Genomic DNA, 26,800 nt, shown 5'->3' on the forward strand with positions numbered 1-26,800 from the left:
GTTGTGTAGTAGACATCAAGCTCTTTTCTGGCGCCTTTGCCGGGGAGGTTAGCGCTTGAAGGTATATCTTTAGATCTTGCAATCGATTCTTTTAGTTTCTTGTTTTATCACTAGTTTAGTTTATAAAAGAAAATTACAAAAAAATGGAATTAAGGTGTCCTCATACGCTTCATATTTTTAATATCTTTCGTGAGTATGATGGAATGGAAAATTGTGCCAAAATGTTAGAAGAAGAATGCATTAGAATGTTTGGCACTAAATATTTGAATGATGAGCATGATTGCAATGTTGTCAGTATGAATTCCTTGAATATCTATGATGCTAATGATATGCAAAGCCACAAGCTTGGGGAAGCTATGTTTGATGAAGATGATATTTTTTGTCCCCCAAGTTTTGATGAGCAAATTTATTATGATGAAAGCATGCCTCCTATTTATGATGATTATATTGATGAAAGTGGATTTGGAGAGGTCATGAATTTATTTTGTGATTAATCCACTATTCCGGAAGAGGTTCCAATTGATTATGAGAACAAAGTTGCTATCTATGATGATTATTGTGATGACTTGTATGCTATAAAGAATAATGATATCCATGAAACTTGTCATCATGATTTTAGTTTTCAATTGGATTATGCCTCACATGATAATTATTTTGTTGAGTGTGCTCCCACTATTATTCATGAGAAGAATTTTGCTTGTGTGGAGAGTAATAAAATTTCTATGCTTGTAGATCATGAAAAGAATGCTTTAGGTGCTGGTTATATTGTTGAATTCATTCATGATGCTACTGAAAATTATTGTGAGGGAGGAATATATGCTTGAAGTATCCAGTGAAAACAACAATTCGATGAAAATCTGGAAACTAATGGCATGGGTCATTGGATCAAGAGCGAAGGGTAGAGATGAAAAGTGGGATTGCTAACAGGTCACTTAACCCCCTTTTACACATAACCCCTCATTAAGTCCTACGATTAGACAAATCCTAGTGCCCCTTTGTCTGTTCGTCTTCGAACGACTCATGTTCGATCTAGGTAAGGGCATGGCGCCATCACCGACCAGGGCCCGTCCTTCACCGCCGGAGACCATGGCACCCCATCCTTCGCCGTCGGAGATCACGCCACCCCGCCCTTCAAACCATGTGGTGCCGCACCCCTCCTCTCTGCTGCTCTTGTCGCTCCTCTGTACCCTCCCATGCCCCTGCAGGTCATGCCACGATCGCCTCCGAGGCCACAACCTTATCTGTCGGAGTTCATGGAGATGCTCCCTACAGACCGTGTCGCTCCTCTGTCTCCTGCCATGCCCCTCCTCCTCGTATCTGTACAGATGTAAGTCCCTGACCAATCCATGTATGACGCATCACTTTTTTTTTCTAAATTGATATGAACATGAACGTTCAATCCTTACTCCCTGTATTGATGCATATTTATTTTTTCTGAATTATAATGAGTGTGTCATGGTAATGCCTATTTCTTTGTAAATTGATATGAACTTGTGTGCTCAGTCCTTACTCTTTGTGTAAATGCATCTTTGTTTTTTCTGAATTCTAATGAACATGTCATCGTAGTGCCTTTTTTGTAAATTGATATGAACTTGTGTGCTCAGTCCTTACTCCATGTATGATCATTTTTTAATTCTAATGAACATGTCATGGTCATCCCTATGTGCTTGCAACAGATCAAGCCCAAGTTAGCGTGTGATATTGCTTTGCAAAACCATGAATGCACTGACAAATGACATCGTGATGTGGAAATACGTCCTCCCCTCATCATACTTGAGAACTTCAGCACCCCTAAAAACAGAGCTACCAGCGGCCCATTTTGTGTGAGTATTGTTATCAACATAATTTTTAGAAATTTCTTTAACATTCACTAACTTGTGCGACCAATGGATCATGTAATTTCAGGGTTCAACATGTACTCCCAATTGTGACGATAACTTAAAACCATCCTTGGGTATGACATTTGATAGTATGGAAGATGTTGAGATTTTTTACAAGGCTTATGCACACAATGTTGGATTTTCAGTCAGAATTGGGCAGAAAAAGTCCATAGATGATGTGGTGGTCTGGAGGCAATTTCTTTGTTCGAAAGAAGGTTTCCGAACGAAGAAGGAGGAGGAACGCAAGAAGGATTTGAAGTGAGGGAAGATAAGAACACATGCAAGAAAGATTACTAGATGTGGTTGTGAAGCCATGATAACTGTCAAGCATATGCAGGATGGCAAATACTCAATATCATATTTTCACGAAGAACACACACCCATCAATTTATCACACCCACCAAGCAACATTTAATCAAGTCAAATAGAGAAGTCAGCGAGAAGGCCAAGACCACACTATTCACATGTCATGCAGCTAGTATTGGCACATCTGGAGCCTTTCGATTGCTTCGTGTTGGTGAGGGTGGATTTCAGTTTGTGGGGTGCACAAACAGAGACTTGCAGAATTATCACCGTGACATGAGAAGTACTTTCAAGGATACAGATGCTCAAATGTTTATTGACAACCTCAGAAAGAGGAAGCAAATCAACCCAGGATTCTTCTTTGAGTATGTTCTTGATGATAAAAATCAATTGAAACGTGTGTTTTGGGCAGATGCATTTTGTAGAAAGAATTATGCTTTATTTGGAGAAATGGTGTCTTTTGACTCCACATGCAGCACAAATCAGTACAAGATGATTTTTTGTCCATTCACGGGAATAAACCACCATATGGGATCTGTTTTCTATGGTGCTGCCTTGACTGTTGATGAGAAAGAAGAGTCGCACAAATGGGTGTTTGAAACATTTTTGAAAGCCATGGATGGGGCAGCACCGAGGCTTATAGTAACTGACGAAGATGCTAGCATGAAGGCTGCCATTGATATAGTTATGCCAAACACCGTCCATAGGCTACACATGTGGCACATAATGAGAAAGCTTCCAGAAAAGGTTGGTCCTTCACTGAAAGAGGATGGACATTTTTACAACTCAGTTAATGCATGTGTATGGGGTTCTAAAAGCCCAGCCGAATTTGAGGCAAAGTGGTCTTCCATGATTTCTGAATTTGGTCTTGAAGAAAACACATGGTTTGCTAGGAGATATGAAATTCATGACTCATGGATACCAGCCTACTTTAGAGGTGTATTCTTGGGTGAAACTCTGAGAACCACTTCGAGGTCAGAGAGTGCTAACTCATTCTTTAATCACTTTATTGGTTACAAGCATGCTTTGGTGGAGTTTTGGATTAGGATTGGTACAACCCTGGAAGAACAACGTCAGAATGAACTCAAGGCTGACCATGATTGCCTCAACTCCATGTCTCCACTGATTACATCATGGGAGATCGAGAAGCATGCAAGCCTATACTTCACCCATGAGGTTTTCAAAGCTTTTCAGAAGGAGGTGCATGCGGCTAGAGATCACTACTTAATTGAAAGCATATTGCAGGAGGGTGATGTGAAAACCATGGTTGTAGGAGGTGATCGCTCTTACAAGTCTAGAGAAGTTAAGTTCAACACAACATCCATGAGTGCTCACTGCTCTTGCATGTTATTTGAGACATGTGGAATTCCATGCCGACATATCATCGTGGTTTTGAGAGGTGCAAAAATTAATGAGCTACCAAGCCATTTCATTCTAGATAGGTGGAAGAAAATAGTTAACAGCAGGTCACTATACGATAGTGATGGCAACTTGCTTGAAGAGAACGAGAGTAGTTCTTTAGATTTGGCAAAGAGAAAACTGGTTTCAGAGATACACTAAACATTAGATGACACTATCAGGTTGGCTGAACATTCTTCTGAAGAATTGGAAGCGTTGAGAAACGGTCTCCTTGACACAAAAAGAAAGTTATCTGAAAGGGTTACTGCCAATAATCCTAGTAGACAAGATGAATTCGAGGCATACATTGATTGTAGTATGCCTAATGAAGTTGAAATTTATCCACCAACTGATGTGCATACAAAGGGGAGGTGCACAAGAATTAAGGGACACTTAGACAAGGGTGGAGAAGGGAAACAAAAAAAGGATGGAGAAGGGAAGAAAAATAAAAATGGAGAGCGGAAGAAAAATGCCGGAGGACCGAAAGAGCCTCGCGCGTGTGGGACTTGTAAGCAGGTTGGCTTCCATGATAGTCGTAGTTGCCCCAACAAGAACTAAGAAACGAATAGGTATTTTCCATACAGTAGTTATTATCTATGTATATTCGCTTTCAAAAAGTGACTATATATTCCATTATAACTGATCATATCATTTCTACTTGCAGGTTCTTTTATTCTGATTTGAGTCAACATAAGACTTTCTTTTTGGTGTTGTGCAAGATGGAAATCAAAGCTTAAGTGTTATGTACTGTGTGTTACCACTTTGTTTTAATGTTAGACTGTAGTAGAAGAAGTTTATGTGTATCTCTAAATCTTGTGTTGGTCTGAAAATCCTATGAATCAATGATATGTACTGAATGTTACCACTTGTTTTAATGCACTGGATTGTCTTATTTATCTGAAATTCTCTAGTGGTTATTTGGCATTATATTGCTGGTACCTGTCGCTGATTATTTGAGAGCTCTAGAATCCTTATACATCATGTATACTTATTCCAAGAGGATTCCAAAGTTGTACATATTTAGTTTCTCTGCTTGCTGTGGTATGCGCCAATTTTTTCCTACCACAAACAGATTGATAGAAGGCTTGTACTTTCTAACTGAATGTATGTACTGATGTATGCACTAACAGGATACAATGCTACCTTAGTCAGTGAGTATTTCTCATCTCAACTTGGAATTTCTCATCTCACTTAGTGAGTATGCATAGAAGCACACCATCCAGTCAATATATTCACACACCAAATGTTTACATAGTCTTGCTTGATAAATATTTCACATCTCTGTACCTACAAATATTCAGTATGGTTGTATACATTGTGTTCAGAAACACTATTTTCTAAATTACATGAGAAGCTCATACTACTACTGGATTCTCCTCTCCTATTCTTAGTAAACAACAAACATGCCTTTGCTCAGCTCGATAAACCATCGAGTAAAGCTATTTCAGATACAATAAAGTTGCAAAATTCAGATACTTCATATACAGTAGGAAGCAGTCTTCATATACAGCAGGAAGCAGTTCTCCACACCGGCACACGCCCGTCATGTCGCAAAGTAGCTGTCCCCGATTCATGCTCACATGGAACCAGCACCATGCCACAGCAGCCGAGCCTATCGCGGGGGGCCCCTAGCTGCTGTTGTCAGGGTGGGGAGACCGTCTCACCGCTGATGCTCCGGTGCGTGGCGGAGAGCGCCGCGCCGCCGGGTCTCCGTCGCGTGGGGAGAGCGCCGCGCCGCCAGGTCTCCGTCGCGGGGGAGAGCGCTGCACTGCCGTTGTTGGGCACCAAGATGTGGCGGCGCTGCCATGGAGCGAGCCTAGGTTTAGAGCGAGCCCGCAGGATCGAGTGAATTGAACTGGTTAATCAGGGGAGGGGGTTGTGTGTAAAATGGGGTTAAGTGACCTGTTGGCAATCCCACTTCTCATCTCTACCCTTCGCTCTTGATCCAACGACCCATGCCATTAGTTTCCAGATTTTCATCGAATTGTTGTTTTCACTAGATACCGCCTGCAGGAATTGCAATAATATCAAGTTTCCTCTCTATGTGCTTAAAGTTTTGAAGTTATGCTTGTTTTACCTTCCTATGCAAGTTGATTCTTGTTCCCATAAGTTGTTTGCTCACAAAATCCCTATGCATAGGAAGTGGGTTAGGCTTAAATGTGCTAGCAATATTCTTCATGATGCTCTCTTTCTATTTCAATTCTTATCCTTTATGTGAGCATCATTGAAATCATCATGCCTAGCTAGGGGCGTTAAACGATAGCGCTTGTTGGGAGGCAACCCAACTTTATTTTTGTTCCTTGCCTTTTGTTACTGTTTAGTAATAAATAATTCATCTAGCCTCTGTTTAGATGTGGTTTTATGCTTTTAATTAGTGTTTGTGCCAAGTAGAACCGTTGGGAAGACTTGGGTGAAGTCTTTATGATCATGCTGTAAAAAACAGAAACTTTAGCGCTCACGAGAATTGCTGCCATTTTTATTTGCAGAGTGCTATTTAGTTAATTATTTTTTAAGATGATTAATAGATAAATTCCTCAGGTCCAGCAATTTATTTGAGAATTTTATGAGTTCCATAAGTATATGTTTGATCCAGATTACTACAGACTGTTCTATTTTTGACATATTCTTTTTTCGATGTGTTGTTTGCTTATTTTGATGAATCTATGAGTAGTGTCTGAGGGTATGAACATAGATAAGTTGGAATACAGTAGATATTACACCAATGTGAATTTAGAATGAGTTCACAACAGTACCTAAGTGGTGATTTATTCTCTTATACTAACGGAGCTTACGAGTTTTCTGTTAAGTTTTGTGTTGTGAAGTTTTCAAGTTTTGGGTAAAGATTCGATGGACTATGAAATAAGGAGTGGCAAGAGCCTAAGCTTGGGGATGCCCAAGGCACCCCAAGGTAATATTGAAGGACAACCAAGAGCCTAAGCTTGGGGATGCCCCGGAAGGCATCCCCTCTCTCGTCTTCGTTCATCAGTAACTTTACTTGGAGCTATATTTTTATTCGCCACATGATATGTGTTTTGCTTGGAGCGTCATCTTATTTTATTTTATTTTATTTTGTTTGATGTTTGAATAAAATACCAAGATTTGAAATTCTTAAATGTTAGAGAGTCTTCACATAGTTGCATAATTATTCGACTACTCATTGAGCTTCACTTATATCTTTCGGAGTAGTTTGTTGTTGCTCTAGTGCTTCACTTATATTTTTTAGAGCATGGTGGTTGTTTTATTTTGAAGAAATAGATGAACTCTCGTGCTTCACTTATATTATTTTGAGAGTCTTTAGAAAAGCATGGTAGTTTGCTTTGGTTATGAAACTAGTCCTAATATGATGGGCATCCAAGAGGGATATAATAAAAACTTTCATATAAAGTGCATTGAATACTATGAGAAGTTTGATACTTGATGATTGTTTTGAGATATGAGGATGGTAATATTAGAGTCATGCTAGCTGAGTAGTTGTGAATTTGAGAGATACTTGCATTGAAGTTTGTGATTCCCGTAGCATGCACGTATGGTGAACCGTTATGTGATGAAGTCGGAGCATGATTTATTTATTGGTTGTCTTCCTTATGAGTGGCGGTCGGGGACGAGCGATGGTCTTTTCCTACCAATCTATCCCCCTAGGAGCATGCGCGTAGTACTTTGTTTTGAAAACTAATAAATTTTTGCAATATGTATGTGAGTTCTTTATGACTAATGTTGAGTCCATGGATTATACGCACTCTCACCCTTCGACCATTGCTAGCCTCTCTAGTACCGCGCAACTTTCGCCGGTACCATAAACCCACCATATACCTTCCTCAAAACAGCCACCATACCTACCTATTATGGCATTTCCATAGCCATTCCGAGATATATTTCCATGCAACTTACCACCGTTCGGTTTATTATGACACACTTCATCATTATCATATTGCTTTGCATGATCATGTAGTTGACATCATATTTGTGGCAAAGCCACCGTTCATAATTCTTTCATACATGCCACTCATGAGTCATTGCACATCCCGGTACACCGCCGGAGGCATTCATATATAGTCATATCTTCTTCTAAGTATCGAGTTGTAATTCTTGAGTTGTAAGTAAATAAAAGTGTGATGATCATCATTATTAGAGCATTGTCCTAGTGAGGAAAGGATGATGGAGACTGAATCCCCCACAAGTCGGTATGAGACTCCGGAAGAAAATAAATAAATAAAAGAGGCCAAAGAAGCCCAAATAAAAAAAGAGGAAAAATAGGCCATAAAAAATAGAAGGCCCAAATAAAAAAAATTAAAAATAAAAAAATGAGAGAAAAAGAGAGAAGGGGCAATGCTACTATCCTTTTACCACACTTGTGCTTCAAAGTAGCACCATAATCTTCATGATAGAGAGTCTCCTATGTTGTCACTTTCATATACTAGTGGGAATTTTTCATTATAGAACTTGGCTTGTATATTCCAATGATGGGCTTCCTCAAAATGCCCTAGGTCTTCGTGAGCAAGCGAGTTGTATGCACACCCAGTAGTTTGTTTTGTTGAGCTTTCATACACTTATAGCTATAGTGCATCCGTTGCATGGCAACCCCTACTCACTCACATTGATATCTATTGATGGGCATCTCCATAGCCTGTTGATACGCCTAGTTGATGTGAGACTATCTTCTCTCTTTTTGTCTTCTCCACAACCACCATTCTATTCCACCTATAGTGCTATGTCCATGGCTCACGCTCATATATTGCGTGAAGATTGAAAAAGTTTGAGAACATCAAAAGTATGAAACAATTGCTTGGCTTGTCATCGGGGTTGTGCATGATTTAAATACTTTGTGTGGTGAAGATGGAGCATAGCCAGACTATATCATTTTGTAGGGATAGCTTTCTTTGGCCATGTTATTTTGAGAAGACATGATTGCTTGGTTAGTATGCTTGAAGTATTATTATTTTTATGTCAATATTAAACTTTTGTCCTGAATATTATGGACCTGAATATTCTTGCCACAATAAAGAGAAATTACATGAATAAATATGTTAGGTAGCATTCCACATCAAAAATTCTGTTTTTATCATTTACCTACTCGAGGACGAGCAGGAATTAAGCTTGGGGATGCTGATACATCTCCAACGTATCTATAATTTTTGATTGTTCCATGCTATTATATTATCAACCTTGGATGTTTTAGATGCATTTAGATGCTATTTTATATGATTTTGGGACTAACCTATTAACCCAGAGCCCAGTGCCAGTTTTTGTTTTTTTTCTTGTTTTAGAATATCGCAAAAAAGGAAAATCAAACGGAGTCCAATTGACCTGAAACTTCACGGAACTTATTTTTGGATCAGAAGAAGCCCAGAAGACTTGGAGTGCACGTCAGGGGATCAACAAGGAAGCCACGAGGCAGGGGGGCGCGCCCACCCCCCGGGCGCGCCCTCCACCCTCGTGGGCCCCTCGTGGCCCCCCTGACGTACTTCTTCCACCTATATATCTCCATATACCCTAAAACGATCGGGGAGCATAATAGATCGGGAGTTCCGCCGCCAGAAGCCTCCGTAGCCACCGAAAGCCAATCTAGACCCGTTCCGGCACCCTGCCGGAGGGGGCAATCCCTCTCCGGTGGACATCTTCATCACCACGGTGCTCTCCATGATGAGGAGGGAGTAGTTCTCCCTCGGGGCTGAGGGTATGTACCAGTAGCTATGTGTTTGATCTCTCTCTCTCTCTCTCTCTCGTGTTCTTGAGGTGATATGATCTTGATATATCGCGAGCTTTGCTATTATATTTGGATCCTATGATGTTTTCTCCCCCCTCTACTCTCTTGTAATGGATTGAGTTTCCCCTTTAAAGTTATCTTATCGGATTGAGTGTTTAAAGATTTGAGAACACTTGATGTATGTCTTGTCGTGCGTATCTGTGGTGACAATGGGATATCACGTGATTCACTTGATGTATGTTTTGGTGATCAACTTGCGGGTTCCGCCCATGAACCTATGCATAGGGGTTGGCACATGTTCTCGTCGTGATTCTCTGGTAGGAACTTTGGGGCACTCTTTGAGGTTCTATGTGTTGGTCGAATAGATGAATCTGAAATTGTGTGATGCATATCGTATAATCATACCCATGGATACTTGAGGTGACATTGGAGTATCTAGGTGACATTAGGGTTTTGGTTGATTTGTGTCTTAAGGTGTTATTCTAGTACGAACTCTAGGGCTGTTTGTGACACTTATAAGAATAGCCAACAGATTGATTGGAAAGAATAACTTTGAGGTGGTTTCGTACCCTACCATAATCTCTTCATTTGTTCTCCGCTATTAGTGACTTTGAAGTGACTCTTTGTTGCATGTTGAGGGATAATTATATGATCCAATTATGTTACTATTATTGAGAGGACTTGCACTAGTGAAAGTATGAACCCTAGGCCTTATTTCCTAGCATTGCAATATCGTTTACGCTCACTTTTACCATTAGTTACCTTGCTGTTTTTATAATTTCAGATTACAAATACCTTTATCTACCATCCATATTGCACTTGTATCACCATCTCTTTGCTGAACTAGTGCACCTATACAATTTACCATTGTATTGGGTGTGTTGGGGACACAAGAGACTCTTTGTTATTTGGTTGCAGGGTTGCTTGAGAGAGACCATCTTCATCCTACGCCTCCTACGGAATGATAAACCTTAGGTCATCCACTTGAGGGAAATTTGCTACTGTCCTACAAACCTCTGCACTTGGAGGCCCAACAACGTCTACAAGAAGAAGGTTGTGTAGTAGACATCACCCTCCGTGATCGATGCCCCTCCAGCGGAGCTCCGGAACAGGCCCCAAGATGGGATCTCATGGATACAGAAAGTTACGGCGGTGAAATTAGGGTTTTGGCTCCGTATCTGGTAGTTTGGGGGTACGTAGGTATATATAGGAGGAAGGAGTACGTCGGTGGAGCAACAGGGGGCCCACGAGGGTGGAGGGCGCGCCAAGAGGGAGTAGGCGAGCCCCCTACCTCGTGGCCTCCTGGTTGATGTCTTGACGTAGGGTCCAAGTCCTCTGGATCATGTTCATTCCGAAAATCACGTTCCCGAAGGTTTCATTCCGTTTGGACTCCGTTTGATATTCTTTTTCTGCGAAACCCTAAAATAGGCAAAAAAACAGCAATTCTGGGCTGGGCCTTCGGTTAATAGGTTAGTCCCAAAAATAATATAAAAGTGTATAATAAAGCCCAATAATGTCCAAAACAGAATATAATATAGCATGGAACAATAAAAAATTATAGATACGTTGGAGACGTATCAGGCGCGAGCCATCAGATTTACCACATCAAGCGGCGAAATGCGTCTCCACTACTGCAACACAGATCTTGTTGCAGAATTATTTCTGCAACACATGTCTTGTTACAGATTTATTTTTCCAACTAAGAATTTGTTGCATTTTTTGAAGTTGAGGTTTTGTTGTAATTTTTTTGCAACTAAGGTTTTGTTGCAAAAAATTTTTGCAACTAAAGTCCTGTTGCAGAAAGTTTTCGCAAGAGAAGTTTTGTTGCAAAACGTAGACCCGTCGTACATCATTGCAACACCACATATGTTTCAGAAGCATAGCTCCTATTACAGAAGCGAGTTCAACGAAGGATGGTATGCAGGACCTCACTTGGATGCATGTCATGTAGGGAAGGTGGCGGACGTGACCGCTATGATCCACCGCATGATGGTAAGTATTTCCCTTAGAAAATAGTCACCATGTATTGGAAAAAATTTACCCACGTATCTAATCCCATGCTCATCTCATATTTAGAACATTTAGCTCGTATCTATCAACCGTCCATCTCATATTAAAAAATATTCATCATGTATTTGACAAATGTTCATGACGTATTTGAAATATATTTGCTGCAAATTTAGTAAATATTTGCTGGGTATTAGAAAAATATTTGCTAGACATTTAGAAAACGTTCAACATATATTAGAAAATTGTCCTACCCAATTCAAAAAATAGTCATCACCTATTTGAAAAATGTTCATAGTGTATTTAGAAAATGTCCGATACTTATTGGAAAATTGTTCATCACGTGTTCAAAACAATTCATGGCGTATTTGGAAAACATTCATCATGTATTAAAAGTATTATTCATAGTGTGTTTAAAAAATGGTCATATTATATTTAAAAAATGCTTGTTGCTCAATTTAAACATTGATCATGTATTGAAAATTGTTCATCATATATTCAATAAATGCATATGTAATTTAAAAATGTTCAAACTTTTCCTAAAAATCATATAATTTCTGAAAGACGTTTATGCATTTTGGTAAATATGTTCATGTAATTTTTAGAAGTGTTGACACAGTTTTATTAAAATTAATATATCTATAAAACATCATAGCACATTTCAAAAGATGGCAATATATTTTTAAAGCACAAAAGGGACAAAAGAAGAAAAAAACTAGAAACATGGAAAAGGGAAAAGGAAAAAGGGAAGGGAAAAAAGCAGGAAATACAGTAAAAACCAAAAAGGCAAAACAAAACAAATCAAACACAAAGCCAAAACTATTGCTTAGGAAACAAGACCAAAGAACTAATAACAAAATATCGGAGAAAATGGGAAGCTAGGCCGGCCACGGCCTTGGCGTTGTAGGCAACGACATTATAGGTTTGCAATAGGCGAGATTTAGTAATTGCGCCCACTAAAGGAAATTTCTATTTGGGCGCTTGCTACGCTGGATACGATAGTACAAAACACACACCCTCTATAATTCACTAATTAAGGGGTACCCTTTGAAAAGGCCACTCACACCTTCGTCGGTGGTGACAAGTGGTGCATCGTGCACTTGTAGCAATTAGACAATTTTGGTGTGATTTCTTTCCCACACGTGCAGGAGATATCGGTTGGTTTATTTGTGTTGTTTTCATAGATTCAATTTTTAAATTATTTATCGGTGCATCCAAATCATGAACCACTTTGACCGATGCATTCCTCGCGTGAAGATCTTCAAAACTAGATCTCATATTGATAAGTTTGGACGAACTTTTTTCAGGCGAAATCTATGGTCCAAAATTGTACTAACATGGTTCAAGAATGTACTAACTATGCTTCACTTTCGGGAAAAATATTTTGTCCTTTTCACGCGAGTAGCACGACTGTGCTTCATGCAGAACTGCATCTGTCGAAGCTAATTCCGGCAGATTCCTTGGTAGGGTATTCTAGCTAGGCGACTTGGCACGATGGTAATAGGGGCAAGGTTTTATCCCGGTTTGGGCTCTCAGGAATGAGATAATACTGTATGTCCTGCTTGTCTACATTGTGTTGGTGTGTATTCAAAGTACAGGTAAAGTACCAAGGGATAGCATATTCTCTAAGATGTGTTCTGTCAACTAGCCCGGCCTTGGCTTATATAAGATAACGGGGTCCTAGGATTATATGAGTCCTTGTCGGCTAGGTTGGTGGAGGGGAGTCCTACAAGGATACAAATTCCTTGTCTTGAACATCAAGGCTTCCAGAGCCTCCGTATAATGCTTTGTGGACAGTCCAATGTGGCCCAAGACAAAACTGTCCTAGGGATACTCAATCTGGCACACTAGGCCAGGAACCGACATGGCAAGGCAAACCTGAGGTTGGGACACTAACAGTAGCCTCTGAATCAGTCTTCAAGCTTGGCTGCACCTTGGTCACTCCGAGCTGCACGTCTTCTTTGGTCATCGGGCTTGAAACTACTTCGACGAAGCATTCTCCGATAGTGTCTGTATGCAGTTAGCCTCCACAAGTTGGGCTGAGACAGCCAAGGAGCTCAACAAGATGCTACTACTCCGGGAGGAAAGGTAGCCTGGTGACACCACTCTACATATACTCCATGCCACCGGAGCTGTTATCCGAATCTTTGAGCCCTGGTGATGCACCTTGCTCCGAGGTGGTACTTTCTTCCCTATCCACAAATTGCGGAAGGATCCTCGGGAAAGCATTCGGCTCCTTGATTATGACTTCTGATGTCTACTACACAACCTTCTTCTTGTAGACGTTGTTGGGCCTTCAAGTGCAGAGGTTTGTAGGATAGTAGCAAATTTCCCTCAAGTGGATGACCTAAGGTTTATCAATCCGTAGGAAGCGTAGGATGAAGATGGTCTCTCTCAAGCAACCCTGCAACCAAATAACAAAGAGTCTCTCATGTCCCCAACACACCCAATACAATGGTAAATTGTATAGGTGCACTAGTTCGGCGAAGAGATGGTGATACAAGTGCAATATGGATGATAGATATGGGTTTTTGTAATCTGAAAATATAAAAACAGCAAGGTAACTAATGATAAAAGTGAGCACAAACGGTATTGCAATGCTAGGAAACAAGGTCTAGGGTTCATAATTTCACTAGTGCAAGTTCTCTCAACAATAATAACATAATTGGATCATATAACTATCCCTCACCATGCAACAAAGAGTCACTCCAAAGTCACTAATAGCGGAGAACAAACGAAGAAATTATTGTAGGGTACGAAACCACCTCAAAGTTATTCTTTCTGTTCGATCTATTCAAGAGTTCGTACTAGAATAACACCTTAAGATACAAATCAACCAAAATCCTAATGTCACCTAGATACTCCAATGTCACCTCAAGTATCCGTGGGTATGATTATACGATATGCATCACACAATCTCAGATTCATCTATTCAACCAACACAAAGAACTTCAAAGAGTGCCCCAAAGTTTCTACCGGAGAGTCAAGATGAAAACGTGTGCCAACCCCTATGCATAAGTTCACAAGGTCACAGAACTCGCAAGTTGATCACCAGAACATACATCAAGTGAATCACATGATATCCCATTGTCACCATAGATAAGCACGTGCAAGACATACATCAAGTGTTCTCAAATCCTTCAAGACTCAATCCGATAAGACAACTTCAAAGGGAAACCTCAATTCATCATAATAGAGTAGAGGGGGAGAAACATCATATGATCCAACTATAATAGCAAAGCTCGCGATACATCAAGATCGTGGCGAATCAAGAACACGAGAGAGAGAGAGAGAGAGAGAGAGAGAGAGAGAGAGAGAGAGATCAAACACATAGCTACTGGTGAGGGAGTCCTGGATTAGGGGGTCTCCGGACAGCCGGATTATATCCTTTGGCCGGACTGCTGGACTATGAAGATACAAGATTGAAGACTTCGTCTCGTGTCCGGATGGGACTCTACTTGGCGTGGAAGGCAAGCTAGGCAATACGGATATGTATATTTCCTCCTTTGTAACCGACCTTGTGTAACCCTAGCCCCCTCCGGTGTCTATATAAACCGAGGGTTTTAGTCCGTAGGACAACATACAATCATACCATAGGCTAGCTTCTAGGGTTTAGTCTCTCTGATCTCGTGGTAGACCTACTCTTGTACTACCCATATCATCAATATTAATCGAGCAGGACGTAGGGTTTTACCTCCATCAAGAGGGCCCGAACCTGGGTAAAACTTCGTGTCCCCTGCCTCCTGTTACCATCCGCCTAGACGCACAGTTCGGGACCCCCTACCCGAGATCCGCCGGTTTTGACACCGACATTGGTGCTTTCATTAAGAGTTCCTCCGTGCCGTCGCCAGAAGGAAGGATGTCTCCTCTCGTCTTTAAAGACGGTACTACTGTCGGGGGAGCTTTGGCTGTCGGCCAAACTCTCCGGCTAGGCGGTTTCATCATGATCGCCTGTTGGGCCGCCGCGCCGACGATGACTTCTCGGGTCATCGAAAACAGCCTCCACGTCAAATCGGCACTCGCCGAACAGATGGATCCAATGGAGATCGCCTCCTTAAACGAGCTCTTAGATCGCATCGCCGCCTTGGGAGTCGCTACGGACTATGATCGGATTGGGCTTAAACCCGATGAAAGGGAGATTAACTCTCCACCGGTCACCCATCATATTGCAGTGGTGGAGGAACAATGCGGCGACCTTTCCTCCATCTTGAGGACCAACTATGTCCAGATTCCCGAGCTCTCTGAGCCGGACGCCCGTTCGCGGGAGGACAACATTCAATCCCTGAACTTAGAGTCAGGTAGCAGGCCAGGATTATCGGGTCACACCCCGGAACCGGAACTTCCAAAATTGGAAATTCCTCGGCCCCTGGATCCCAGATTAGGTGAGGGTTCGGATTCAATTACACCCACCCACCCAAACATAAGCGATCTTTCCCACATCAGGCAAGAGCCCTAGGAAACAGTACATCACTATTGGGCCAGATTCCTCCTTGCGATGAACAAGGTTAAGGACTGTCGCGAGGAAGACGCAATCCTATTTTTTTGCAATAATTGCACGGACAAGGGAATCCTTAACGCCATAAATCGCCGTGAGATAACACGCTTCGCTGACTTGGCGTCCATAGTACGAAAGTACTGTGCGATGGAAAGTGCCTGGAAAACCGAAATAAACTTCTGGGATAATCCGGCCCTGAATACAAACCCAGTCCGAAACAAAAGGGTGCATTATCACAATACACCCGGGTCAACTACCAAAAAGCAAAAACCCTCTAGGGTATGGAATCGTACTGGAGGGATGGCTCAACGGACCCTGCAAAATTCATAGTACAGCGGATACAATAACAACGCACAACCTTAGAGCATGTTGGATACTCCGGTAGGTGGCCAAAAGTGGTGAGGATCTACTTCTCCCAAATACCACAGAGCACCATCCTATGGATAACAATACGCTGTTAACGGTCTCTGAGACCTTCGCGTCAAATAATAGACGCAAGCGAACACTCTGCAACATGGCCGAAATCTGCCACGTAGCAGCAATAAATCCATGGAGTGACACGGCTATTACCTTCAATGCCAGTGACGAACCTAAATTCCGAACAGCCCGAGCACCAGCTGCACTGGTCCTCAGTCCAATCATGGACGGCTTTCGACTCACGAAAGTACTCATGGACGGCGGCAACGGATTAAAACTCATTTATGAGGAAACTCTTCAAAAGATGGAAATAGAGTGGAACCACATTGAGCAAAGTAGCACAACCTTTAGAGGAATCATCCCCAGTCGGGAAGCACGCTGTGCTGGGAAAATCACACTAGATGTGGTATTCGACACGCCGCATAATTACAGGTCTGAAGAAATTACATTCCAAGTGGCCCCGTTTAGCAGTGGTTATCACGCTCTTTTAGGACAGGAGGCATTTACAATCTTCCAAGCCGTACCCCATTACGGGTACATGAAGCTCAAAATGCCCGGGCCCAACGTAATCATCACTCTCGCCAGCGATCCGGACACAGCACTCCGCGCCGAAAACAAAACAGCCGCATTGGCCCTCGAGGCATTATCCAAAGCCCTCTCAACCGAGGAATTAACCACGCTACGCTCCACAGTGGACAGGGACGACGTGATACTCGACAAGAGATCCAAGTCCACCTCTTCTAAACCAGCGGATGAAATAGTCAAATTCCAAGTCCACCCAACGGACCCTACAAAAACAGCCTCCATCGGGGCACAGCTAAGTCCCGCTATGGACGCGGCACTACGAGAGTTCCTGCGCGAGAACTGGGACATATTCGCCTGGCATCCCTCGGACATGCCAGGAATCCCACGCAGGCTGGCCGAGCATAGCCTCAATATCCTAAAGGGATTCAAGCCGGTCAAGCAAGCTCTTCGGCGTTTCTCCGAACCTAAGAGACATGCCATGGGAGAGGAACTAGCCAAGTTATTGGAGGCCGGATTCATCAAACAAATAAAACATCCGGACTGGCTAGCAAACCTGGTGATGGTACCAAAGAAAGACAAATCCGGGCGCCTTTGGGTCGATTTCAAAGACCTCAATAAAGCTTGCCCAAAGGATCCCTTCCCCCTCCCACGCATTGATCAAATCATTGATGCTACCGCAGGACACGAGTCATTGTGTTTCCTCGACGCATACTTCGGTTACCACCAAATTAAGATGGCGGAGTCCGACCAAGCCGCAACGACATTCATCACACCATACGGTCCCTTCTATTTTAACACAATGCCTTTTGGGCTCAAGAACGCCGGCGCAACATATCAGCGCATGATTCAGACATGTCTGGAGAAACAAATCGGCAAAACAGTAGAGGCATACGTAGACGATGTGGTTGTTAAAACCAAACACATCGACTCTTTGATAGACGACTTGAGACTCACATTTGACAACCTCCAAACATACGACATCAAGCTCAATCCGGAAAAATGCGTTTTCGGCGTACCAGCCGGAAAGCTCCTGGGTTTCATTGTCTCCAGTAGAGGTATCGAAGCTAATCCAGCCAAAATCCGAGCTTTGTCACAGTTGGCTACACCAACAGACCTCAAACATATCCAGAAGTTAACTGGATGCATGGCGGCTCTAAGCCGCTTTATCTCCCACTTAAGAGAAAATGCTTTACCCCTTTATCGCCTTCTTCGGCGCACCGAACACTTCGAGTGGACGGACACTGCCACAGCCAGATTGGAAGAAATAAAGGCCATTTTGGAAACCAACCCAATCCTAGCCGCGCCAAACATTGGCGAACCAATGCTATTGTACATTGCGGCAACTCATCAAGTTGTAAGCGCAGTGCTCGTCGTCGAACGAGAAGCTGCCGGACATAAATTCCCTCTTCAAAAGCCGGTATACTATGTATGCACTGTCCTCGCTCCATGCAAATCACGGTACCCACATTATCAAAAGATAGCCTATGCGGTATTCATGGCGTCCCGGAAGCTACGACACTACTTTCAACAGTGTGCGATTACGGTAGCCTCGGAAGTGCCACTTAATGATATTATAAACAACCGCGACGCTACAGGCCGGATTGCCAAATGGGCCATTGAGCTCCTCCCGTTCGACATAACATACAAACCCCGACGAGCCATTAAATCGCAAGTATTGACCGACTTCGTCGCCGAATGGACGGAGGCTGAACTCCCTAAAGAGTACGGCGCATACTCCAACTGGATCATGCATTTCGACGGATCTAAAATGCTGGCCGGTCTAGGGGCTGGCATCATCCTGACATCCCCAACTGGGGATACCGTTCAGTACGTACTGCAAATATTGTATACAGACTCCAACAATGCAGCCGAATACGAAGCTCTGTTGCATGGTCTTCGAATGGCAGTCTCCATGGGCATTCAACGCCTGGAGGTGCGTGGGGATTCAAACCTCGCAATATCCCAAATAAATGGAGACTTTGACGCCAAGGATCTGAAAATGACGGCCTATCGAAACGCCGTCCTAAAAATGTCAGCTCGGTTTGAGGGGATCGAATTTCACCATGTGGCTCGGGAAAACAATCAGGCGGCGGATGTCCTCACCCCATCGGCGCAAAACGCGATACGGTCCCCCCCAACATATTTCTGGAAAGGCTGTCGAAGCCATCCGTAGTATGGGAAGGAGACACCGGTAACAATAGTCTGGACCCGGCCAAAATGCCCGATACCGAATACTCTGACACAATCGAAGGCTCTGCCACCGAAATAACACCTTCAGCCCATGTAATAATGGTTATTATTGCCCCGTGGACAGAACCATTCCTGGCCTACCTAACTAGACAGGAACTTCCGGAGGACCAAAATGAGGCACGCTGCATAGTGCGGTGAACCAAGGCCTACAGGGTCCATGAGGGAGAATTGTACAAAAAAGCACCACCGGAGTCCTTCAAAGGTGCATCTCCAAAGAGGAAGGGCGGAATCTTTTGGTAGAAATTCACGTCGGACTCAGCGGTCATCACGCCGCAGCCCGGGCCCTTGTAAGAAAGGCCTTTCGCACAGGATTCTATTGGCCAACAGCCCGGGCAGACGCATAGGACTTGGTCCAACGTTGCGCCCGTTGCCAGCTCTTTGCAAATCAAAGCCACATGCCACCCACCGCCCTCCAAACAATCCCCATTACATGGCCCTTTGCGGTCTAGGGGCTTGACATGGTTGGAACCCTTAAAGGGGGAACCCACAAGAAAAAATACTTACTGGTCATGATGGATAAATTCACCAAATGGATAGAGGCCAAACCTGTTAAAACAGCCGAATCCGGACCGGTGATAGACTTCATATCCGGGGTTGTACATCGTTATGGCGTCCCCCACAGCATCATCACTGACAATGGCACGAACTTCATGGCCGACGAGGTAAAACTCTAGTGCAGCAAAATGGGCATCAAGCTCGATTATGCTTCAGTCTATCACCCACAAACCAACGGTCAAGTCGAGCGAGCAAACGGTCTTATAATGAGCGGCATTAAACCCATATTAGTGTGTTCCTTAACGGAGTCCGACACGCACTGGGTGAAGGAGCTCGACTCCATACTCTGGGGGCTACGGACCACGCCGAATCGTAGTACCGGATATACACCATTCTTTATGGTGTACGGCGCAGAGGCAGTCTTGCCCTATGACATAATTCATGACTCACCTCGAGTGCGCATGTACAAAGAAAGAGAAGCCGAGCTCGATCGGCAGGACAGTCTGGACACCTTGGAGGAGGAGCACGACGCAGCCAAAGCCCGTTCCATACTTTATCAGCAACAGGCTCGCAGATACCAAAGCAGAGAAGTACGGGCCAAAACATATAACATTGGCGAACTAGTTCTACGCCTGCCGGATAAGAAAAAGAACAAGCTCGAGCCCAAATGCAAAGGTCCCTTCATTATTGACCAAGTTCTGACTGGTGGAGCGTACTGACTGCGGGATGCATCGACTAGTCTACTCGAGCCGAACCCATGGAACGCGGCCAGGCTCCGAAGATTCTACGCCTAGCACTGGACTCTATGTTAGTCCCCTCCCTTTGTCCATTTTCTGCATATACATCATCTGTCTTGTTTCCCTTTCTTTCTTTCTCTTATTATTTCTCTAGGCCTTCAAGGGTCACCTTGTGCCTCGCTTGTACATTACAGATGCGCTAGCCGCACTCTTCATACCTGGGGGCTTCTTTCACAGAAGCTTAAATTATTTATCTGGGCCTCATGCCCCACACATGTGTTATACTTCCACATGTACCTTTTTTCACCATTATATGCATCGATATGACTTAAGTTTTGGCCAAGCTGGGTTGCCTGGCTCTTGTATTTATGCCCTACGTTCCCGTTAATTCGGCTAGGGCATAAGGGGAGCACCTCTGCGATTGTTACTGCCGGGTCAGCCGGATGTGTACCTCAGACTGGGTGAAGCCAAAAGCTAGCGTTCTTAAGGGAATATTCGGTCGGTGAACAAAAGATGATTTTTTATTTATTGTCCATATCTGCCCCCAGATGTTTTTTCTGTGTTTCCTATCGCAGTCCGGACATGCACATTAGGGCATGCTTACCCAGGGAAAGGAACCCTTAACGGAACTATTCTCCCTAGAAGATGTTTCTTACTACCCATGTAATATAACATAACTAGTTGGGCACTTGTCTGATAAAGCACTAATGACCCCTACGCCTAGTCTCCACGCATACCCCGGTTTTATATAACTCAGCGGGTATTCGGATTCACTCCGGACTATTGGGCCCGGAGGTTGAAGCAAAAAGGTCCGCAATGACAAATGATCTACAATCCGGCTAGAAGGCATTATACATGTCACTTTAATTACATAGTCATGCAGACTGACTAAACTCCTCCTCTATACCATCCAACAGGCAGTCTAGCTTACAATCCTGTTGGGAATACTTTGCGGCTAATTCTACTTGCCCATAAACTAAGCTAACGGGGATCTCTTTTCCGTTAGGCCCCACAGGTCCGACCTCGGCCATGTGATTTGGGTCTGCCTTGGTATACCGCGTCTTCACCATGGCCCAGGCTTCTCTGGCACCCTGTTGGCAGGCTGGTATCTTCCATAATCGGAAGCACCGTCGTGCTTCCTTCAGCTTCTCCGCAAGCTCTGCAATGCCTTCTGGCAGGGAGACGGACGGCCACAAGGCCTGGGCAACACCCTGCATCACCTGCCGAACTTGTTCATGCAGATGTGACAGCTCGGACAGAAGATCACCCGCAGACCCGGGCATTTCCTCCGCTGGACGACCCGTCAGCATACCTACAGATATAACGCTATTAGTCGACTTCTTCGCCGAACTCCTTTAACATGATTCATTCAAGCACTTACTGAAAATGCCGCGTCGAAGCCGCTTATTCTCCTTCTCGGAGTCCGCAAGCTGGCCCCGAACGTCTTTTAGTTCAACGCTCAGCTTAACATTGGCATCTTGGAGATTGTTTTTCTCCCGCCTAACCTCAGTCAGCACGCGTTTGCCAGCTTCTAGCTATCGTATAACATGCTGGTCCTCCGGATTCTCGCCGGACTCATCTGCAACATCTGTTGTTAGAACCGCAGCTATGCCACACACTATATGGTAACCATCACTCTTTAAAGTAAATGTTACCAGCGGGAGGCTTTTTCTGTTCCTGCAATGCGGCAAGAGCGGCCCGCAGTTGGGCCTTGCATTCCTCCAGCTCCTGGGACAGCCTAGTATTCTTCTCTGAAAGAACTTGCACATTAAAGATGATCCTTAAATCAGTTCTGCTAACTGTTTCAAGTCTCAGCGGCTACTGATACATATAAATCGCCAGATTTACTCACCCATACATCCTTTACATACTGATCCGTGGCTCTGGCTAGACCATCTTGAGCAGCACGGAGGTACGCCTCTCCAGAATTAAAGGCGTCGAACGCCTCTGGTGAGAAACAAGCGTTGCGGAGTACGGCCCGGCGGCGCCTATGATTCATGACGCTTTCCACTTCTGAGTTTGTATCAGACAATCTTTTAGAGCACTCTATGTGCTTCGCTTATATCTTTTGAGTTATATAATTTTGCTCTAGTACTTCACTTATATCTTTTAGAGCATGGTGGTGGATTTGTTTTATAGAAACTATTCATCTCTCATGCTTCACTTAGGTTATTTTGGGAGTCTTAATAGCATGGTAATTTGCTTTAAATCCTAATATGCTAGGTATTCAAGAATAAAAAAAATCTCTTATGAGTGTGTTGAATACTATGATAAGTTTGATACTTGATAATTGTTTTGAGATATGTAGATGGTGATATTAAAGCCATGCTAGTTGAGTAGTTGTGAATTTGAGAAATACTTGTGTTGAAGCTTGTGATTCCCGTAGCATGCACGTATGGTGAACCGTTATGTGATGAAGTCGGAGCATGATTTATTTACTGATTGTCTTCCTTATGAGTGGCGGTCGGGGACGAGCGATGGTCTTTTCCTACCAATCTATCCCCCTAGGAGCATGCGCGTAATACTTTGCTTTGATAACTTATAGATTTTTCAATAAGTATATGAGTTCTTTATGACTAATGTTGAGTCCATGGATTATACGCACTCTCACCCTTCCACCTTCGCTAGCCTCTCTAATACCGCGCACGTTTCGCCGGTATCATACACCCACCATATACCTTCCTCAAAACAGCCACCATACCTACCTATTATGGCATTTCCATAGCCATTCCGAGATATATTGCCATGCAACTTTCCACCGTTCCGTTTATTATGACACACTCCATCATTGTCATATTGCTTAGCATGATCATGTAGTTGACATCGTATTTGTGGCAAAGCCACTATTCATAATTCTTTCATACATGTCACTCATGAGTCATTGCATACCCCGGTACACTGCCGGAGGGATTCATATAGAGTCATATTTTGTTCTAAGTATCGAGTTGTAAGAAAAATAATAGTGTGATGATCATCATTATTAGAGAATTGTCCCGGTGAGGAAAGGATGATGGAGACTATGATTCCCCCACAAGTCGGGATGAGACTCCGGACGAAAAAAAGAAAAAGAAAGAAAAGAGGCCATAAAAAGGAGAAAAGGCCCAAATAAAAAAATTCAGAGAGAAAGAGAGAAGGGACAATGTGACTATCCATTTACCACACTTGTGCTTCAAAGTAGCACCATGATCTTCATAGTAGAGAGTCTCTCATGTTATCACTTTCATATGCTAGTGGTAATCTTTCATTATAGAACTTGGCTTGTATATTCCAATGACGGGCTTCCTCAAAATGCCCAAGGTCTTCATGAGCAAGCAAGTTGGATGCACACCCACTTAGTTTCTTTTTGAGATTTCAATGCTTATAGCTCTAGTGCATCCGTTGCATGGCAATCCCTACTCACTCACATTGATATCTATTGATGGGCATCTCCATAGCCCTTTGATACGCCTAGTTGATGTGAGACTATCTTCTCCCTTTTGGTCTTCTCCACAACCACTACTCTATTCCACCTATAGTGCTATATCCATGGCTCACGCTCATGTATTGCATGAAGATTGAAAAAGTTTTGAGAATGTCAAAAGTATGAAACAATTGCTTGGATTGTCATCGGAGTTGTGCATGATTTAAATATTTTGTGTGGTGAAGATAGAGCATAGCCAGACTATATGATTTTGTAGGGATAACTTTCTTTAGCCATGTTATTTTGAGAAGACATAATTGCTTTGTTAGTATGCTTGAAGTATTATTATTTTTATGTCAATATGAACTTTTGTCTTGAATCTTTCGGATCTGAATATTCATACCACAATTAAGAAGAATTACATTCAAATTATGCCAAGTAGCACTCCGCATCAAAAATTCTGTTTTTATCATTTACCTACTCGAGGACGAGCAGGAATTAAGCTTGGGGATGCTTGATACTTCTCCAATGTATCTATAATTTTTGATTGCTCCATGCTATATTATCTACTATTTTGGACATTATTAGGCTTTATTATCCACTTTTATATTATTTTTGGGACTAACCTATTAACCGGAGGCCCACCCCAGAGTTGTTGTTTTTTGCTTGTTTTAGGGTTTCGAAGAAAAGGAATATCAAACGGAGTCCAAACGGAATGAAACCTTCGGGGATGTGATTTTCTCAACGATCAAGACCCGGGAGACTTGGACCCTACGCCAATAATGAAAAAAGGAGGCCAGGAGGTAGGGGGCGGGCCTACCCCCCAGGCGCGCCCTCCACCCTCCTGGGCCCCTTGTTGCTCCACCGACGTACTCCTTCCTCCTATATATACCTACGTACCCCCAAACGATCAGACACGTAGCCAACACCCTAATTCCACTGCCGTAACTTTCTGTATCCATGAGATCCCATCTTGGGGCCTGTTCTGGAGCTCCTCCGGAGGGGGCATCGATCATGGAGGGCTTCTACATCAACACCATAGCCTCTCTGATGAAGTGTGAGTAGTTTACCTCAGACCTACGGGTCCATAGTTAGTAGCTAGATGGGTTCTTCTCTCTTTTTGGATCTCAATACAATGTTCTCCCCCTCTCTTGTGGAGAACTATTTGATGTAATCTTCTTTTTGCGGTGTGTTTGTTGAGACCGATGAATTGTGGGTTTATGATCAAGTCTATCTATGAATAATATTTGAATATTCTCTGAATTCTTTTATGTATGATTGGTTATCTTTTCAAGTCTCTTTGAATTATCAGTTTGGTTTGGCCTACTAGATTGATCTTTCTTGCAATGGGAGAAGTTCTTAGCTTTGGGTTCAATCTTGTGGTGTCCTTTCCCAGTGAAAGTAGGGGCAGCAAGGCACGTATTGTATTGTTGCCATCGAGGATAAGAAGATGTGGTTTTCTTCATACTGCATGAGTCTATCCCTGTACATCATGTCATCTTGCTTAAGGTGTTACTCTGTTTTTAACTTAATACTCTAGATGCATGCTGGATAGCGGTCGATGAGTGGAGTAATAGTAGTAGATGCAGGCAGGAGTCGGTCTACTTGTCTCGGACGTGATGCCTATATACATGATCATACCTAGATATTCTCATAATTATGCTCAATTATGTCAATTGCTCAACAGTAATTTGTTCACCCACCATAGAATACTTATGCTCTCGAGAGAAGCCACTAGTGAAACCTATGGCCCCCGGGTCTATCTTTATCATATTGATCTCCTACTACTTAGTTATTTCCTTTGCTATTTACTTTTCCTTTATTTTACTTTGCATCTTTATCATAAAAATACCAAAAATATTATCTTATCATATCTATCAGATCTCACTCTCGTAAGTAGCCTTATAGGGATTGACAACCCCTATTTGCGTTGGTTGCGATGATTTATTGTTTTGTGCAGGTACGAGGGACTCGCGCGTAGCCTCCTACTGGATTGATACCTTGGTTCTCAAAAACTGAGGGAAATACTTACGCTACTTTGCTGCATCATCTCTTCCTCTTCGGGGAAAACCAACGCAGTGCTCAAGAGGTAGCACGCGCCCAGGGGGGTAGGGTGTGCCTCCCTGCCTCGTGGCTTCCTTGAAGCTTCCCTGACGTCTACTCCAAGTCTCCTGGATTGCTTCCGTTCCAAAAATAACTCTCCCAAAGGTTTCATTCCGTTTGGACTCCGTTTGATATTTCTTTTCTTCGAAACACATAAATAGGCGATAAAACAACATTTTGGGCTAGGCATCCGGTTAATAGGTTAGTCCCAAAAATAATATAAAAGTGTATAATAAAGCCCATAAACATCCAAAATGGGTAATATAATAGCATGGAACAATAAAAAATTATAGAAACGTTGGAGACGTATCAAGCATCCCCAAGCTTAATTCCTGCTCGTCCTCGAGTAGGTAAATGATAAAACAGAATTTTTGATGTGGAATGCTACCTAACATATTTATCATTGTAATCTTCTTTATTGTGGCAAGAATATTTAGATCCATAAGATTCAAGACAAAAGTTTAATATTGAACTAAAAATAATAATACTTCAAACATACTAACAAAGTAATCATGTCTCATCAAAATAACATGGCCAAAGAAAGCTATCCATACAAAATCATATAGTCTGGCTATGCTCTATCTTCATCACACAAAATATTTAAATCATGCACAACCCTGATGACAAGCCAAGAAATTTTTTCATACTTTTGATGTTCTCAAACGTTTTCAACTTTCACGCAATACATGAGCATGAGCCATGGACATAGCACTATAGGTGGAACAAAATGGTGGTTGTGGAGAAGACAAAAAGGAGAAGATAGTCTCACATCAACTAGGCGTATCAACGGGATATGGAGATGCCCATCAATTGATATCAATGTGAGTGAGTAGGGATTTCCATGCAACGGATGCACTAGAGCTATAAGTGTATGAAAGCTCAAAAAGAAACTAAGTGGGTGTGCATCCAACTCGTTTGCTCACGAAGACCTAGGGCATTTTGAGGAAGCCCATCATTGAAATATACAAGCCAAGTTCTATAATGAAAGATTCCCACTAGTATATGAAAGTGACAACATAGGAGACTCTCTATCATGAAGATCATGGTGCTACTTTGAAGCACAAGTGTGGTAAAAGGATAGTAGCA

Source organism: Triticum dicoccoides, chromosome 7A (assembly GCF_002162155.2).
Source record: "Triticum dicoccoides isolate Atlit2015 ecotype Zavitan chromosome 7A, WEW_v2.0, whole genome shotgun sequence".
Taxonomy (NCBI): Eukaryota; Viridiplantae; Streptophyta; class Magnoliopsida; order Poales; family Poaceae; genus Triticum; species Triticum dicoccoides.